The sequence below is a fragment of the Ambystoma mexicanum genome, chromosome 8 (assembly GCF_040938575.1).
Source record: "Ambystoma mexicanum isolate Mex_15411 chromosome 8, UKY_AmexF1_1, whole genome shotgun sequence".
In the NCBI taxonomy this organism is placed as follows: domain Eukaryota; kingdom Metazoa; phylum Chordata; class Amphibia; order Caudata; family Ambystomatidae; genus Ambystoma; species Ambystoma mexicanum.
In genome coordinates, this window is record NC_090929.1 from 230770904 (window position 1) to 230787090 (window position 16187).

The 16187-nt window shown below is 46.4% G+C and overlaps 1 protein-coding gene across 5 annotated transcripts in view; it reads right to left on the reverse strand.

The window, feature by feature from the left end:
• Positions 1–16187, reverse strand: part of RABGAP1 (RAB GTPase activating protein 1) — a 3038993-nt gene that overhangs the window by 2717558 nt on the left and 305248 nt on the right. The window lies entirely within an intron of this gene.

A 16187-nucleotide genomic window follows, 5' to 3' on the forward strand; every position in this document is an offset into this window, starting at 1 on the left:
TAGTACACAGATGAAATCCATCCGCCTTAGGATGGCTGCGAAAAAGGCCTAAATGATAGTAGTCCTTTTAAATAAATTGTGAATCTTCATGTGGGACAAATGGTCCCACTTTTGCTTTATGCCATTTGTTTTCAGTGGGTCCGCCAGTGCCCACATATTCATTTTTATCAATCTCCTTTGTGTTGTAAGCTCCCTCTTTGAAGTGGGTGCCCCAATTTGCACACATATTAGTGGGGCTCCAGCCAAGGATGACTTTTCTTGAAGTCCATGCTTTCAGAGCCAGCAGGTCTGGAGAACACTGAATTTCAACGCCTTTAGCAGGACATTTTTCATTGCGGTTGGTCATTAGATGGGAGATGTGACATCCAGGCTGGAAGTGGGAGATGTTCTTGTGAAGTTTTGCCCACAGCCAGCAAAAGGGTCTGCCTTGGGCTGACTTTTTCCATGAAGACAAAGTGGCTCTACAAATGTCACTGGAGATTTGGTAGGTGAAACACAATATGCATTGCTTTTGGTCAATCCGCACATCATGTTTTGTTTTCCTGACATTTTTCTGTGAGCAGTGATATTTCTTTCACCTTAACTTTTTTTTTAAAACAGTTTATTTGCACACATGTGCAGGCCCTTTGTTATCAATGTTTAAAAATACTGTTTTCCATGCGACAGGGATCTTTGATTCCTCCTTTTGTAAATTAAAATGCTGCTTGTCTATTGGTAATGACAGGGAGGCCCCTTTCCACATAGCTCTTTAACTTTACTTGAAAAACAAAAACAAATGGCAGGCCATTTTTGATTCAGTGTTCAAAATCTTGCAATTCATGTGAAAGGGACTTCTGTTTGGTGCCTTTACATGCACCCCCACATGCCCCCCTCTGTTCTTCCATGACACTTTGTTGGGGTAGAGCAGGGCAGACTGGGGTTTCATGAGGCGTCATTTCCTTCATCAGGGAGTGGGCCCTCCAGCCTCCCCTTCCATCTTTAGTTTGGAGGGCGTGGCACAGCATCCCCTTTCTTTCTTCCGTTCCAGGTCCCTAGGGTTCTCGCCGGTCTCCACTCGCACCTCCAGGCTGGAAGTTAAGGAGGTTAGTTCTCTAATAACAAATAGAAAGAATTTCAGTATTTTTTTACAAACATCTTTCCCCAGGAAGATTTACATAAAATGTACAAAAACAATACACAGTTGTAACATGACATTTCCACTTCACAAAACACATGTATTTTCTTCATTTATACAATAACACCAAGCAAAAACCTCTCTGTCTCGCTCTGTCTCTCTCTCTCGATGGTTCCTCTGCTCGACTTTCATTTGGTTCATCAGTCGTAAAGCGTGTCTGGGATGACAGCTTTTCAACTGGTTGATGTGGGCCCATTTCTCTTCTGTCGGTTCTCCTTTTGGGATGCAGATCTTGTACGTAACAGGCAATATTTTATCTCCAATTTCAAAGGCACCACGTCAAGATGGGAGGAATTTCCGCTCCTTGGCCCGATTCCTTTGAAAATTGTAAAGGTAAACCTTTTCACCTATTTCATACTCTTTCTTGGTGGTCTTTAGATCATAGTAGGTCTTCATTCCTTCAGCCGACTTTTCTAAATTGTGCTGACCATAAGCAAAAGCATGCTGGAGGTGCTTACTTACATGTTCAATGTACTCATGGGAAGTGGGCGCATTTATCAGAGCCTGCTCCCGAGTCCTATAGAGCAGATGCTGTGCTAACACCATTTTTCATCCGGTCATGAGATCAAATAGAGGCATCTTTATGGCAAAAGATGGTGTAGATCTAATTATCAGGACACGCAGCAATTGGATGTCCCAACTGGGTCCAGAGTCTGCCACAAACATCTTTAAGATACTCACAATTGTTTAGTTGCATACCTCTACCCCGCACTTGAGGCCAGGCGGTAGGCAATGTGGAGTTTTCTTTTTACCCCTAGAATCTCCCACATCTTAGTCATCACCTCACTGGTAAAATGGCTTCCTTGGTCCGACTCAATCCTTTGCGGGAGGCCGAAACGAGAGAAGATGTGGTTGATCATTAGTGCAGCAGCTGTCTCTTCCTTACAATTTCGGTTCTACCCACTTTGTAAATAAGCATGTCACAGTCAACATGCACTTGTTTCCTCTAGAGGAGCGAATCACTGGCCTGATGAAATAGACTTGCAAATCTGACCAAGGCAGTATCATTCCTTTTTTTGTTGGGGAGCTCTGTGCGCGAGTGAACTGGGTTGGACTTGAGCACACACAAGACACCCCTTTAGGTAAGTGTCAATGTCCTGGCCCATGTATGGCCAGTAGGCAACCTTGTGCAAGATTTCCAATGTCGTATGAAACCCCAATGACCGGCAGTGGCTGCGTCATGGGCATGGTTCAACATCAGGCTTCAGAATGAGGTAGGTACCACCCACTGGTCACAGCCAGATAGGGCTCTCCTTACCAACAAACCGTCTTGGATCTGGAACATCTCGGAAAACTTCAACACCCGAAGATCCTCTTTAGCACCATGGTCTGACTGTGTTAGAAGAATGATTATAGGATCTTCAATGTGTAGATAACATTTCCCAATGATCGGTTCCTCTTTCTGTGCAGTGATCAAATCTGCATCTGGGGTATCTTTACTCCACTGGGCTGTTGAGAGTTTGATGTTAGCCGGAGTTTGTGACCTGTGACCGGGATTTCCCCCAGCAGGGATTTAGTTTCTATGAAATCTGCAGAGCTCTGGTTTTAGCCAGGGTGTCAGCCAGGTCATTCCCAGTCTCATCTTGGACTGACCTCTTATCTTCTTCCAATAAATGGTACTCTCATTGGAAGTCACCAGATCGTCGATTGACTGGATCAGTTTGGCACGCTTTAGGGGTTTGTTGTTGGCACAAAGCATGCCTGGATTCTTCCAGTTAATCAGGTTTTCCACAAACCCATTCCTGACATAATCAGAGTCAGTGATTATGACCAGTTCATTGAGTTGTTGGTGCACTGCAGTGTGGATGGCTTGATAAACAGCCATCAACTCTGCAACCTGACTACTTCGGGGCCCTATTTTATAACCAGAGTAGAGGCAGGAAGATTTAGAAAGAGGCTGTTGCAATAGTCTAGCCTAGAAGGAACCAGATCCCTGGAGACTGAGCTTCTGGGGGAAAGTGAGAAAAGGAAAAATACCTCTGAGGAGGTGCAGCTGATAGTAGACGTCAGAGATGTGAGGCAAGAAGGAGAGGGTGGAGTCAAAGATGACACCAAGGTTCTTAGCCTCACAGGAAGGAGCAGGAAGAGGGCGCAGAGTGGACGGCCAGAGCGAAAAAGGAAAGGACGGAGCGGGTGTTCCAATGAGGAGGATCTCAGTCTTACTGGCATTCGGGCAGAGATCATTGGCGGCAGACCATTCCTGAATTGCGGCCAGACAGCCTGGTCTGAGAGGAGAAGCAGAGGTGGCTGAGGGGAGCCTGAAAGAGAGCCGAGTAACATCCGCATAACATTGAAAATCGGAGCAGAAAGTAGCGATCCAGTGGGCAAGAGGTGCCAGGTAGTGGTTGAAGAGCCAGAGAGAAAGGTTAGAGTCCTGGGGAACACCACAAGTACAGAGAGAGATAGAAGAGAGGAAAGACCTCAGTTGAGCCCGAGCGGGTCGGTCGGTGAGAAAGGAAGTCAACCAGGCCAGGACCTGATCAGTAATACCAAAGTTGCCGCGGAGACGATTGAGCACGATGGCATGGTTGACTGTCAAAGGCAGAGGATAGATCGAGGAGAATGAAGGCAGGAGGGAGATTAGAGTCAAGATTGGAGAGCAAGTCTTCATGGGTGTTCAGGAGAGCAGTTTCCGAGCTTCTAGCAGCTCTGAAGCCAGACTGGTAGTCATGGAGGCAACCAACAGATTCAGTATGTAGATTAAGCTGGGTCAATGGTGTTAGGGAGAATTCTCTGTAAAGGCTAATTTCCCAAACCTAGCGAGTCCTCCAGCAGCTTTGCTGGATTTTTGGGGTTTATTTTTTTCTCCTGCTAAGAGTGAAACTCTTTTACTACCACTCTTAGACATGATTTGAGGTGTTCCTTTGTCTTTCCATGTGTTTTATGGGCTATGGGGTCTTTTACTCCATAGGGTTTCATGTGTTTTTGATGTGGGTTACACAGCACCCTCCGTGCCGTAACCCAGGGGGTGTCTTAGCGACCCCCCATCATAGACTCCATACCCTGGAACTGACTACTGTCTCCCAGGGCATGTAAAGTCACCATTGGCTTTGCTAGTCCCAAATTATGAACAGAAACCAGTACAAACCATCATATTGTGGACGTGCTGGTCGGGGCAATTCAATTGCCCCGGGGTCTGTTGTTCGAGGGGGCACGTCTCCGTCCCCCCTGATCGAGTTTTGGCTGGTGGCTGTGGATACTACTTTTTATATTCGACCACAAATATTATCTCTATGGGATTTTCCCATTGTTCGAGGCTAGCAACTTTGATTATTTAATTCCTATAGCCTCGAACATACCGCCGGTTTATTTATTTAATATTAATTCACCGGTTGGTATTTTTTGCCAGAACTCGATTCTAAAATGGCGTTTGTGTTCTCCTCTGTGACTCCAACCCAAGTCGAGCCCTTTGTTCCACTTTTTGGCGGGCTTCTCCAAAGAAGCCTCCAAAAGTGGTGCCACTCTGTCTGGGTACCACAGGGAGTGTGGGAGAGGGTTTAGGCACCCTGGACTGAGTTACCTCGGCAACTGTCGCACTCTTGTATGATTGGCCCAAGTGGTGAGCCGGCCGGCTCACCACTTAGCATGTTTGATTGACAGCTAGGCTGAATGAATGGGGGTTTGCTGCATAAAAGCAGGGCTTTGGGGACTGGAACTTCAGAAGTCGCCACAGGACCTAGGAATCCGAGGAGGGAGAAGCTGAGCCGACCTGCAACGACGACACCACCGGTGGAGCCCTGCTGAACTGTCTCACCACTTTTCCCAACGACAGAGGAGATCTCCAGTCCGGAGAGTCTTCTTCCTTTGACTTGTGGGGATAACCAGTTTTACCTTCTTTTCACCTTCCTGGAGCATCTTGTGGCCGCCTTGCCTGTGCCAAGCACCCCAGCAACCGGAATACCACGGTTTACCACTACCGCGAATAGAAGGGTAGTACCTTTTAACTGAAGAACTCTGCGGCTGGTTTCTTCCCTGGCAGTGCAACGACCTTCATCTTTCCTCCACGGCGAGACCTCCTCTTCCTCTGGACGAACCACCGACTTGCACCCGCTGCCAGGAACAACTGCCCCCGCTGGAGCTTCCTTCAAATTTAAGGTACTGTGTCCCGCCTGGCTTCCCTTGCGACAGATCGTTCGGGGTGACAGTAAAGCCTCGATTTTCTAACCTGGGCTGGCCTGGGGCAACCTACCTAACTTTCCCTGACTTTAATTTCATTCTTTGTGTGTGAACTATCTATAAGACTCTTTGGGCATAACCCCACTGTGTGAACCTGGACCCCTTCTGCTTGCTCTCTCCAAGAGTGGGCCTTGCAATTGACTTCCTTGCTCTCCAGTAGAACTCTGCCTATCCTGCCTTACTGCGATTCTTTAAAAAGTATTGAAATTTGTGTGCTTCCATAACTCTGCCTTTTTCCCTCCCTTTTTAATAACTTATTAGGGTGCCATCTTATGTTAAGCGCTCACCTCTGTCTGAAAATAAGTGGTGTTTCTCACTAAGACTTGTCTAATAAGTAATCAGGGTTGTACATATATAATAGTGACTGTGTGCTGAATTTACTTGCCTCTTTTGTGCTAGTGTAATTTACAAGTGTGTCTTTAAATAAATAGTTACATACTTTTACACCAAAGCTCTGGTCAGTGTTTGCTTGTGCTACTGTATCTCTGTACCTATTGTGTATACTCTATATACTGCCTAACTCTTCTTGAGGGAAGTCTGACTGCTCAGCCACAGCTACCAAGTGAATCTGTGTGGTACAGACTGCTACCAAGTGGGTTTACTGCCAAACACCTGTAGTCTTAAATCTTTTGCAGTGGTCCCCAAGGGAACTGCACAAGTTTCTGCCTAACAAATGGCCAGCTTTTCCAAGAGTTTGCCCCGGAAAGGAGTGATGGAGATTGGGCAATAGTTAGCCGGAGAGGAAGGATCGGCCAAGGGCTTCTTTAGAAGGGGGTGCACAAGGGAGTGCTTAAGGGGGAGGGGAAGTTCCAGTAGCAAATGAGTGATTGCAGAAATCGGCCAAGGTTGGAGCAAGGGTGTCGATGTGGTCCTTGACTCTTCTGGATGAGCACAGGAGAACACACACACAGGAGAACCTGCTTTGACGAGACTGTCAGATTGGATTGGTCTATAAACATCGTCAGGGGTGAAAAGTGGGAAGGAGGAGGAGAGATGGCCTCAGACTGGCCAGGAGTGGCAGAGGAGGAGGAGGTGGTAGAGGAAGAGAGGATGGAAAGGATGTCCTGAGTTTTAGTAGTGAAATAAGAGGCCAAGGCGGTGAAGAGGGCCTAGGAGGAACAGGAGAGACTACAGCAGGATTGGCCAGCTCCTTGCAGATTCTGAAAAGTTCAGCTGAGTTGTTAGATGCTGCAGAGATGCGGGCTTGGATGTAGGCTCTCTTCTTAGAGAGACAGTCTGTACTGCCTTTGGAGCAGGCGGCAGGCCAGTTTGTCAGGGGGTGCGCCACAATGCCCTCTACTTCCTCTCTGCCACCCTACACTTGCGTTTAAAGGCTGCAAGGTCAGAATCATACTAAGAGTTGCACTTGGATTTGGGCTTCACACGGATCCTCATGACAGGGGCAAGGACATCCCGAGAGTTAAGAGAGATGAAGGTTAGAGAGGGCTGAGTCAGCCAAAGGTGTAGGAGGAAGAGAGAAGGTAGCGGTGCCCCAAATGGGAACTTGAAAAGGTGTAGGAGGGAACACATTTGTTAACCCTTTAAGAAATTGGATAACTAAATGCATTTTCAAATATGAAACTTCTTCTGAGGAGCGCTTGAAGATAGATAGCGCTGCTAAATATCCTTTAATAGTACCAACTTGGAGCCCCAAGCTGGTCAAACGTAAAAGAAAGGAAAGCACCATGGGAGTGCTACATTGAAAAGGATCCACATTCTTCTCCCTGCACCAGTTACTGAATTTCACCAACACCGGTACAAGGATTTTGTTGCTAGCCTTCTAGCCGAAATCAAAATTTCCATAACGTCGTCCGGAAGCTCCCAATCCTTATACCTCACCTCAGAAGCCAAGCATGACGGCTGAGAGCTTTGACCTCTGGATGGAGAACTAAACCCTCCTTTTGCGAGAGGAGATCCTCTCTTTGTGGAAGACGTATTGGAGGGCAGATGGACATGTCCAGAAGGTCCGGGTACCACGTTCTCCAGGCCGTATCCGAAGCAATTAGGATCATGGTTTTCCTGAACTTTCTCAACCTCCTGATTACTTGAGGAATCACAGGGATTTGGGGGGGAGGGACACATAGGAGTGGAAATGTCCAGTCCACCACAAACGCGTCCCTTAGAGCTCTTCTTGGGGGGAAATTGCCTTGAGCAGGACAGTTCGCACTTTCGGCTGGTACCGGTCGCAAACAGATCCACTTGAGGGGTTCCCCAAAGGGCGAAGATCTCTTGAAGGACTTCCTGAGATATTTCCCAATCGTGGGAGACTGTTCTGCCTGCTCAGAGCATCTGCCGCCATGTTTTTCTCTCCGGCTAGATGAATTGCTGATAGAAATATTCCTTCTTGCACTGCTCAGAACCAGAGCTGCATTGCTTCTCTGCACAGTGGGAGTGATCCTACACCTCTTCTTTTGTTGAGGTAATACATGGCCACTGTGTTGTCCGTCATTATTAGGGCATTCTTTCCCTGGGCAGGAAGGCCTTCAGCGCTAGTCTGATTGCCCTCAGCTCCAAAAGGTTGATGTGTAGTTTGTACTCCGATGGAGACCAACGACCGCTGATTGTCAAATCGTTGGTGTGGGCTCCCCACCCCGTGAGTGAAGCATCTGTCACTACCGTTATATCCGGCCATGGTTGCCAAAACTGTTCCCCCTTGAGGATATTCTCCTTGCAAGCCCACCATAGAAGATCTTGAGCTACTTTGGCCGAGACTTGCAGAAGATCTGACATCTCCCCCGAAAACTGGGACCATTGCGTCCTGAGGGCCCATTGAAGGGATCTCATCCTCAGTCGAGCCTCTGGCACCAGAAAAACGCAGGATGCCATGAGGCCTAGCAACCTTAGAAAGTCGAAAGCCGGTAGATGTTGGGCATTGTGAAATTTCATTACCATCTGCAGAATGGGGTGAGCTCTTTCCTCGGGAGGTGAGGCTTTCCCTGAGGTAGTATCCAGGACTGCTCCGATGAATTGGAGTTTTTGGCTTGGAATCATTTGTGACTCCTTGTAATTGAGGGAGAAGCCCAGACTGTAAGAAGTGGCAGGTCAAGGCCAGGTGTTCCTGGGCTTGTTCAGGGCGAGTTCACCCGATTAGCCAATCGTCAAGTTAAGGGTAGACTTGAATCCCCCTTCTTCCGATACTCGCTGCCACCACCGCCATCAGTTTGGTGAAATCCCTTGGGACAGAGGTCAGCCCAAATGGCAGAACTCGAAACTGATAATGAGATCCGCCAATTGCAAACCTCAGGTACTTTCTGTGTTTGAGATGGATTGGCACATGAAAGTAAGCATCCTGAAGGTCCAATGAGCTGAAGAGCCTGAAGGATTTGAGAAAGGGTCACCATCTTGAACTTGTCCTTCCTGAGGAACTTGTTTAAGTTTCTCAAGTCCAAGATGGATCTCAACCCTCTGTCTTTTTTGGGGATGAGAAAATAAGGGGAGTACCAACCCTTGTTCCTCTCCGCTACAGGTACCTGTTCTATTGCACCTTTCTCTAGCAGGGTTAAAATCTCCTGCTCAAAGAGCGGGTCTGGAATTTTTACATAATTGGCTCCCGGTGGATGATCTTGAAGTCTTTGATGAAAAGGAAGGCAGTAACCATGGGTCACTATCTCTAGTGCCCAGGCATCTGACATAATGCCCCGCCATCCGTCCAGATACCGAGTGATTCTGCCTCCCACCGGGGTTTTGTAGGTTAAGACCTCAAAGTGGCTTTGCAGCAGTGGCTGAGGAGGTAGTAGCCGCTGCTGTGGCTGATCTAGCACCTCTTCCCTTTCCACCACAAAAGGGTTTTATCTGTTGGCCTCTGTAAAGGCCCACTCCCCGTCTTATATGTGCAATACAAGGAAATATGACACACCCCAACGGGAACTGAGACTAAGAACAGGATGCGAGGGTTTTTTTCTTTTATGTAAAATTGGCATCCAGAGAACTCTGCTGCCCGAGAGCGCTCTGGCAAACAATGCACGTACAATTGATTATAAGAGCACAAATCGCCATCAGTGATGTCAGACATGAAGGTTACAAAGTTTGTTATGATTGGACACAAGCTTGCGTTGCATATGGGCATTTAGGCGCTGCTCCTCTGTGGTTGGCGGGAGGGTGAGCGTCACAAGGTCCATCTGTCTGTGTCCAGGCGGGGTGAGGGTTAGGTCATGGTGAGGTAGGTCGGGCCCTAACTAAGCTAACGTGAGATACTACCATCAGACATATACTAAATAATGGTCACTACAGTTCCTTTGAGTATGTCATCATGCATCTATAAATTGAACACATCTAATCACAGCATTATTCATTGGGACTTATATGGAGTACCAGGCTTAGGGTCGTGGTCAGCAAGATAACATTGGCTGTGGGGTGGGTCCAGGTGCATCAAAAGAGGCTATAATACATTCTGACATTTGTTATTTCTAGGGTGCAATATACTGTGACAGAGGTTTGGTGTTAGTTGGGGGCACACTGGGGTGGGCTTCACAGCAGGGTCACACGTCTGGTACATCAAGGGAATACCTTGCAGGGACACAGGGTTATAGTGGCAGTAATTTTCCAGCAGCGGGGGTAAGAGGGCACAGGCAGGTTTGTGGAGATGGACGAGTTACAGGGTATGGTTCGAGCCGGTTCACACATAGGACAGTGATCTCAGAGGAAGAGTGAGATGTTACATTGGTGTATTTGTTGCAATTATCTCCGGCTTAAGCGTGAGAATGGAGCTGCAAGGCTTTCAGGCACAGTGAGAAAAGGTGGGGGCCATGAGCGAGGTGTGCACAGCACTGCAGAGGGGAGAGAAGCCTTTTCGTATTATCGCAGTGAGGCCTAGTCCAAAGGTGTAGTCGAGGGTGTACAAAATGGAAGCCAAGTGTCCCGCACAATAACCTCGCCTCTGCCACTGCCAATAAAACTGCTAGTGTGCATGCGAGCAACTGGAAGCGTCCCCCATTATTGTACGAGCAAGTGGCTTACATCGTGCTGAATGTATGAGGGGGGGCCTAAATGACCCCTCACTCCCACACATTTCCCCCCTTTCGTTACATCTAAAGTAACATACTACTTTTTATTATTATTCTCATTCCGATAATACTCCACTTCTGCTACTGCCTTGTCCCATGCAGGTGTACACGCTTTATTGGCATTCAAGCCCTACATACTCTTCCCAGGCTATGCCCATTTCTTGCATACTCGTCAGGTGTGCATGTCATATGTTCCTCCATCCCCATCCAGGTCCACTCACTTCCCTGTACCACTACAGCTCCCTTGGTTCAATTGTTGTGTGATACAGATTATCTACCCTATCCCCATTTTGGCCATAGACAGCTATCGTGCAGTATTTATGTGGGTTTGGCTCTCCAGTTTGTATTTGTGCATCTATCACTGTTGCTACCGTTGTCGGTTTGCCCATTGTTACCATCAGCATTGTTGAGTTCACACAGAAACATAGTAAAATAAAAAACGATGACTGGAACAAAAATGTTTATCATGCTACTGAACCAGGACGGTATCCAATTGAACAGGTTGTCGAACAAGTTGCTCGGCTCCATTCCACCTTCCTTCAGCATTCTCTCCCCCAAGTTGTGCACTGCCGAGATGACGTGGAAGAGGGTTCCATTATCTGCATCTTCAGAAGGTACGAATGTACAGCATGCGCTCCCAATTTTTCGGCAAACACCAACGTCCATTGCTGTGAGAAGGTCTAGGACGTACCGGTTCTGCATTGTCATTAGACGCAAGGCACGAAGTTCCACCTTGATCACATTGAACCCCTCTTCAGTATCGGTGGCCAGTTGGATCAGCTCCCAGCGGATGATTTGTAGCCATTTGGCGTTTGTTCGCGCCTGGAGTCCTGGCATTAGAGGGGAAGCAAAGGAGGTCTCTGCTGAGTTAGAAAGCTTATACTTCGCAGGAATCTCAGCGAGAAGGTTGGATGATTCGCTGGAGATATAGTTTGATGACCTCCTTTTGCAGGACAGTCTGTCTTGTAGGTCCCCTTCAGACAGAATGTCGTATGAGTAAACCTCTGTGGTTGGGGTGCTGCCGATGTGTCAGCCAATCGACCTGCTGCCGATATGCCAGCCGATTGCCCGGCTGCCGATATGCCAGCCGATTGCCCGGCTGCCGATATGCCAGCCGATCCTCCCCCCCCACCCCTTGGACATTACTTTCTGGAATCACCATTAGTGCTGAATGCATGGTGGCCAGGGCGCATGTTCCCTTCCATGATGCCGGTAGGTTTGTTTGCCACACACCCAATACATGTCCATGAGTGCAGCTGTGCCTTTTTTCATATCTGGGATGATTGTTTTGTTGCACCGTTTGTTGGAACCCATTTGTACCTTTCCTTCCCTGTGAAAACAAAGTTTGTGCAGAATTTCTCTCTGCGTCTCGATAGGTTTCTCAAGAGCAGTAACCCACGTGAGTTTTGCAATATGCGGAGACCAGATGCGAGCACACGGTTCTTTGATCCATTGAAAGTTTTCTTCAGTTAGTCCTCTCAGTGCCTCAGCTTTGCACTCTATCGTTTCATCCTGCCAGTTATTGTCTGTAAACCTTGTTCCTTAGATGACAAAAAAAAATTTCCTTGATGCAGATCACTCCCTGCCACTTGCCCGTGCATGTTTTCTCGTTTTGCAGCATTTGTATTGTAACTGTGTGTGACTGGAAGGTGGTCCGAATTCTACATAATACAAGATGAATTAAACATTGGGCTTCCGACAAGGGCACTTCTTGAGGTACAAGTATTTTAGGTGTGCCTGATGCGTGCGCTATGAGAGAGCTAACATAGCAGCTCTTGTACGTGGCTTGTTTTGCTGTTGCACTCATGTCCGAGTACCATTTGTTGGACTGGTCTGGATGGCAGGGGACTTCTATTTCATCTAATCCCAGGCCTTGGTAAACATCATCCCCTTTTCCGTCTCCTCCTCCCACCTTCCCTGTTATTTATCATTTTCATTCTACTATAATTTATGGGAAAAACATCCGCCCACGTGGTGTCATTTGGTTCGCTAGCAGCTTGCCAGGTCTGTGGTTCTGGTGTTGCTTGTGTAACCGTGGTGGCGAGGTTAAAGTGCATTATAGTGCCTTGGGAGGTAGGTTCTGCGATTGTTTGCACATCAGTGTTTATCAGGTCAGGCTCACCCTCCCAGGAGTAGTCCCCATCATACTGATTGTTCTTGTTACTTGTACTTTGTTCAATAGCAGCAAGTGGAAAAAATGGGGTGGTGGCAGTGTGATTTTTGTACAACGTAGTGAGATTGCCATTTACAGAGGGGTCATGTCTCCACATAGTTTTAACCCCACCCAGCCCATATGAGCGTTGACCCTTCTCGTATCATGTTTACCCCACTCCACTCCTCTTTCATATCCTTAATAATGAAAGTTACTGTGTACTACCAGGCCATGAAAAATAACATCACAGAAAACAATATTGCTGCATATTTAATGCCACACTCTAAACTGTAATATTTGTTTATTCTACTGACTGTCCTGCCGCTAACTACGTTTTTGTTGTCATCAGTAATCCCCCCCCCCTTCTGCCATTTGTTCACCTGGGGGGGGGCGATATACAATTGTTAAGTGACATGCATACATTTCATTATTTATTTCATTTAATGATCATTGTACCGTCATCATATTAACTTTTCAACTGATCTCTTACTAAAGTTATAATGTCTTTAGTGTGCACACTTTAATAATATTCTACTTGTCACTTAAATTTGATCAACGTAAACTTTTTTTTTTTAACATTATATATTTCTCTTTTAGTACCGATTGTCATTTCTCTGTACATACTCTCAATCATGGTCATGCCAAAGAGAGAGAGTAAGTCCGTCCAAGAGGAAAAGATTAAAAGAGAGCTAAAGAATCCTACTTCTTTACATGCACTCCAATTTGTACACTTCTCATTTCTTTTGTTATGCAAAGTTTCTTAATAATCCCTCTCATTATTTTTGTTTCTGTACACCTTGTTCCTTATTCACTTGCAACTTTGTTGCTATAATTTTGTTGACAATGAGGGATTGTACTATCGCATGCTCTTCTCACATCTGACAGATGCACCCAATATTTCAATCCCTTTACCTTTACTGCAGTAGGTGTGCAGTAAATAACTTCATAGGGCCCATGAAATCTTGGAGAGTTCCATCTCTGCACAAAACTTTGCACATACACATTTTCTCCTGGCATTAACTGACCCTTTGGGCTGTCTTGTGCTGTCATTGCAGTGTCTGTCTCAGCATTTTGGGTAAATGGTGGCGCAATCTGTCTCGCTATGCTGTGTACAGCACGTGTCAGTTGGGTGAGGTATTCCTTAAATTCATCCCCAGCAATGTGGCAGATCTGTGAGCGTCTCAGGCTCTTCTCACTGGGGAAAGTGGCATATGCATGCGCCGAACCGTCACAGTTTCGTGCGGGCTCAAATGATGGTCCTTGCTAGGTTGCGTACTCAGTTGGACCAGTGCTAGGGGCAAGCAATACACCCAATTCTTCTTAAGAGTGTTACACAGCTTTGACAGTTTGCTTTTGAGTAGGCCGTTTATCTTTTCTACCATTCCGTTCCGGGTGATAAATTCAGCATAGTTTGTGTTTAACCCCCAATAAGGTGGTCACCTCTTTAAATAGATCATTTACAAAGTGAGTGCCGTTGTCTGATCTTATTACGTCACATATCCCCCACCTTGAAAAAAACCTCCCGCGCAAGAAACTTCGCAGCACACTTCGCGTCTGGGTGGGGGCATGGTCCAGCTTCCACCCACCTAGAACATGGGCAAACTATCACAATCAGATATCTTGCTTTGTTAGAGCTTTCCCCCTTATCCGCGCGGTCAATGTGAAGTTCTTTAAAAGGACCTACTGGGCGCGGTAATGTTCCGCGCAACGTCCTTAATGTCATTCCTGAACTGTATGTCTGCCACGTTGTGCATTCTATTGGGAATTTTGACAAGTGCTCCTGTAAATTTGGAACAAACCAATGTTCCTGTATCTCAGCTGCAATGTGTTGTTTAGTTACATGTGTTGGGAAGTGCAGATGTTGAAATGCTATTTCTAATATCTCCACGGGCATTACCACCTTCCCTGTTAGTTCCTGTCTCCATATTAGATCTGTCGGGAATTGTTTACAACCTCTCTTCCCCCATAATTCCTGTTCTTCTGTAGGGGCGCGCTTTTGGAGCTCTATTATTTGTGTAATTGGTGTGTGGCTGTATCCTTCCTCTGATGTTTCTGTGGTGGATGTTTTGACAATGCATTCTATTGTTTGTGGGATATTGAAATACGCTGCGTCTTTCACTGCTGTGTTTCCCAGTGAAAATGCGTCTGTGTTGTTGGTGTGTGCTTTGCATTTCACCAGCGCCACCACTGATGGTTCTGCTAGTGCTTCTATTAATTAATTTAATAGTGCTGCATGTTGTACTGGTGAACCATCTGCCCTTCGAAACCCTCTTTGTCGCCATTGTGACAACCGTGAGTGTACCGTTGTGGTTGCATATTAGGAGTCAGAGTATATTGTGACAGCACATCCTTTTGCTGTGCGCATTGCTTCTATTAGAGCCGTCAGCTCTGCTGCCTCAGCTAAGTAATGAGGCGAGGCGTTTTTGCACAATAATCTCATATCCTCCTCCTTCCATTCTTACAACTGCCGCCCTTACATGCTTTTCTCCTGCCTCACTGTCTATTGATGCTGACCCGTCCACAAAGTATATCACCCCCTCCTGCAATGCATTTTCACTCGCTTTGGGAATGTCATCTTCCTCTCCCTCATATGTAGCACAATCGTGTGCCTGTATGTCCTCGACTGTGCATGGTTCAGTAATAAATATAGCCGGGTTTACTGTCTTGCATCTTACCACATGAACGTTTGGACTGGATATTTTTCATAGGCCATTGCTCTCTGCGTGGTCAATGTAGATTTTGAAGGTTATAAAATTGCAAAGAGTGAGTGCTCTGCGTATAGTGTCACTGAGCATCCCATCACAATGGTGGGGCTTTTTTCTATTGCGAAGGCCGCTGCAGTGAGAGCTTGTTCGCATGCGAAGTGGCCCTGCATCACGGAATCCAGTGTACCACTGTAGTAGGCCAATGGCTTGTGACCTAGTGATGTTTTTTGGGTCAATACTGCAGTCATTAAAATACCATTGCAGTGTGAAAACAGGTAAAAATCCTGATCATAATCAGGGTTCGCCAAAACTGGTGTGTGCGCAATGAGGTCTTTCAATTTGAAATATTGTGTCATCTCGTCTGTGCATTTTAATGGGACATTATTCTTTTGCGCTTCCTTTAGAGCTTGTAACAGTTGGTGTGTGTATGCTGCGTAATCAAGTATCCAGGCACAGAAGTAATTACAAATGCTGAGAAGTTTTTGCATGTCCTTCAATGTCTTTGGTATTATCAGATGGCGTATTGCCGCTGCTCTATCTGGTAAAATTCTCTTGCCATCTCTTGAAATTAGCTGTCCTAAATAGAGCACTTCTGCTAGGCAATATTGCAGTTTACCTTTGTCTACCTTGTATCCTTTTGTGACCAGCAAAATTAACAATGTTATTGAATTGGCCCTGCACATTTCTTCACTTTTACTGCAGACAAGTAAATAATCTACGTACTGTATTATCGTGCTCTCTACATCAATGTTGCCAAGGTCTTCGTGCAATATTCTATTGAATATGCTCGGGCTTTCACAATATCCCTGTGGTAGTCTGCAGTGTTCATATCTGTTCCCCTCCTAGTGTGAACTCAGACATTGGCAGCTTGGGTCAAGTGGTATTGAGAAGAAAGCATTCTTCAAATCCACTACTGTGAAACAGGTGGCATCTTTAGGTATGCTACATAAAATTGATGCAGGATTAGGTACTAATGG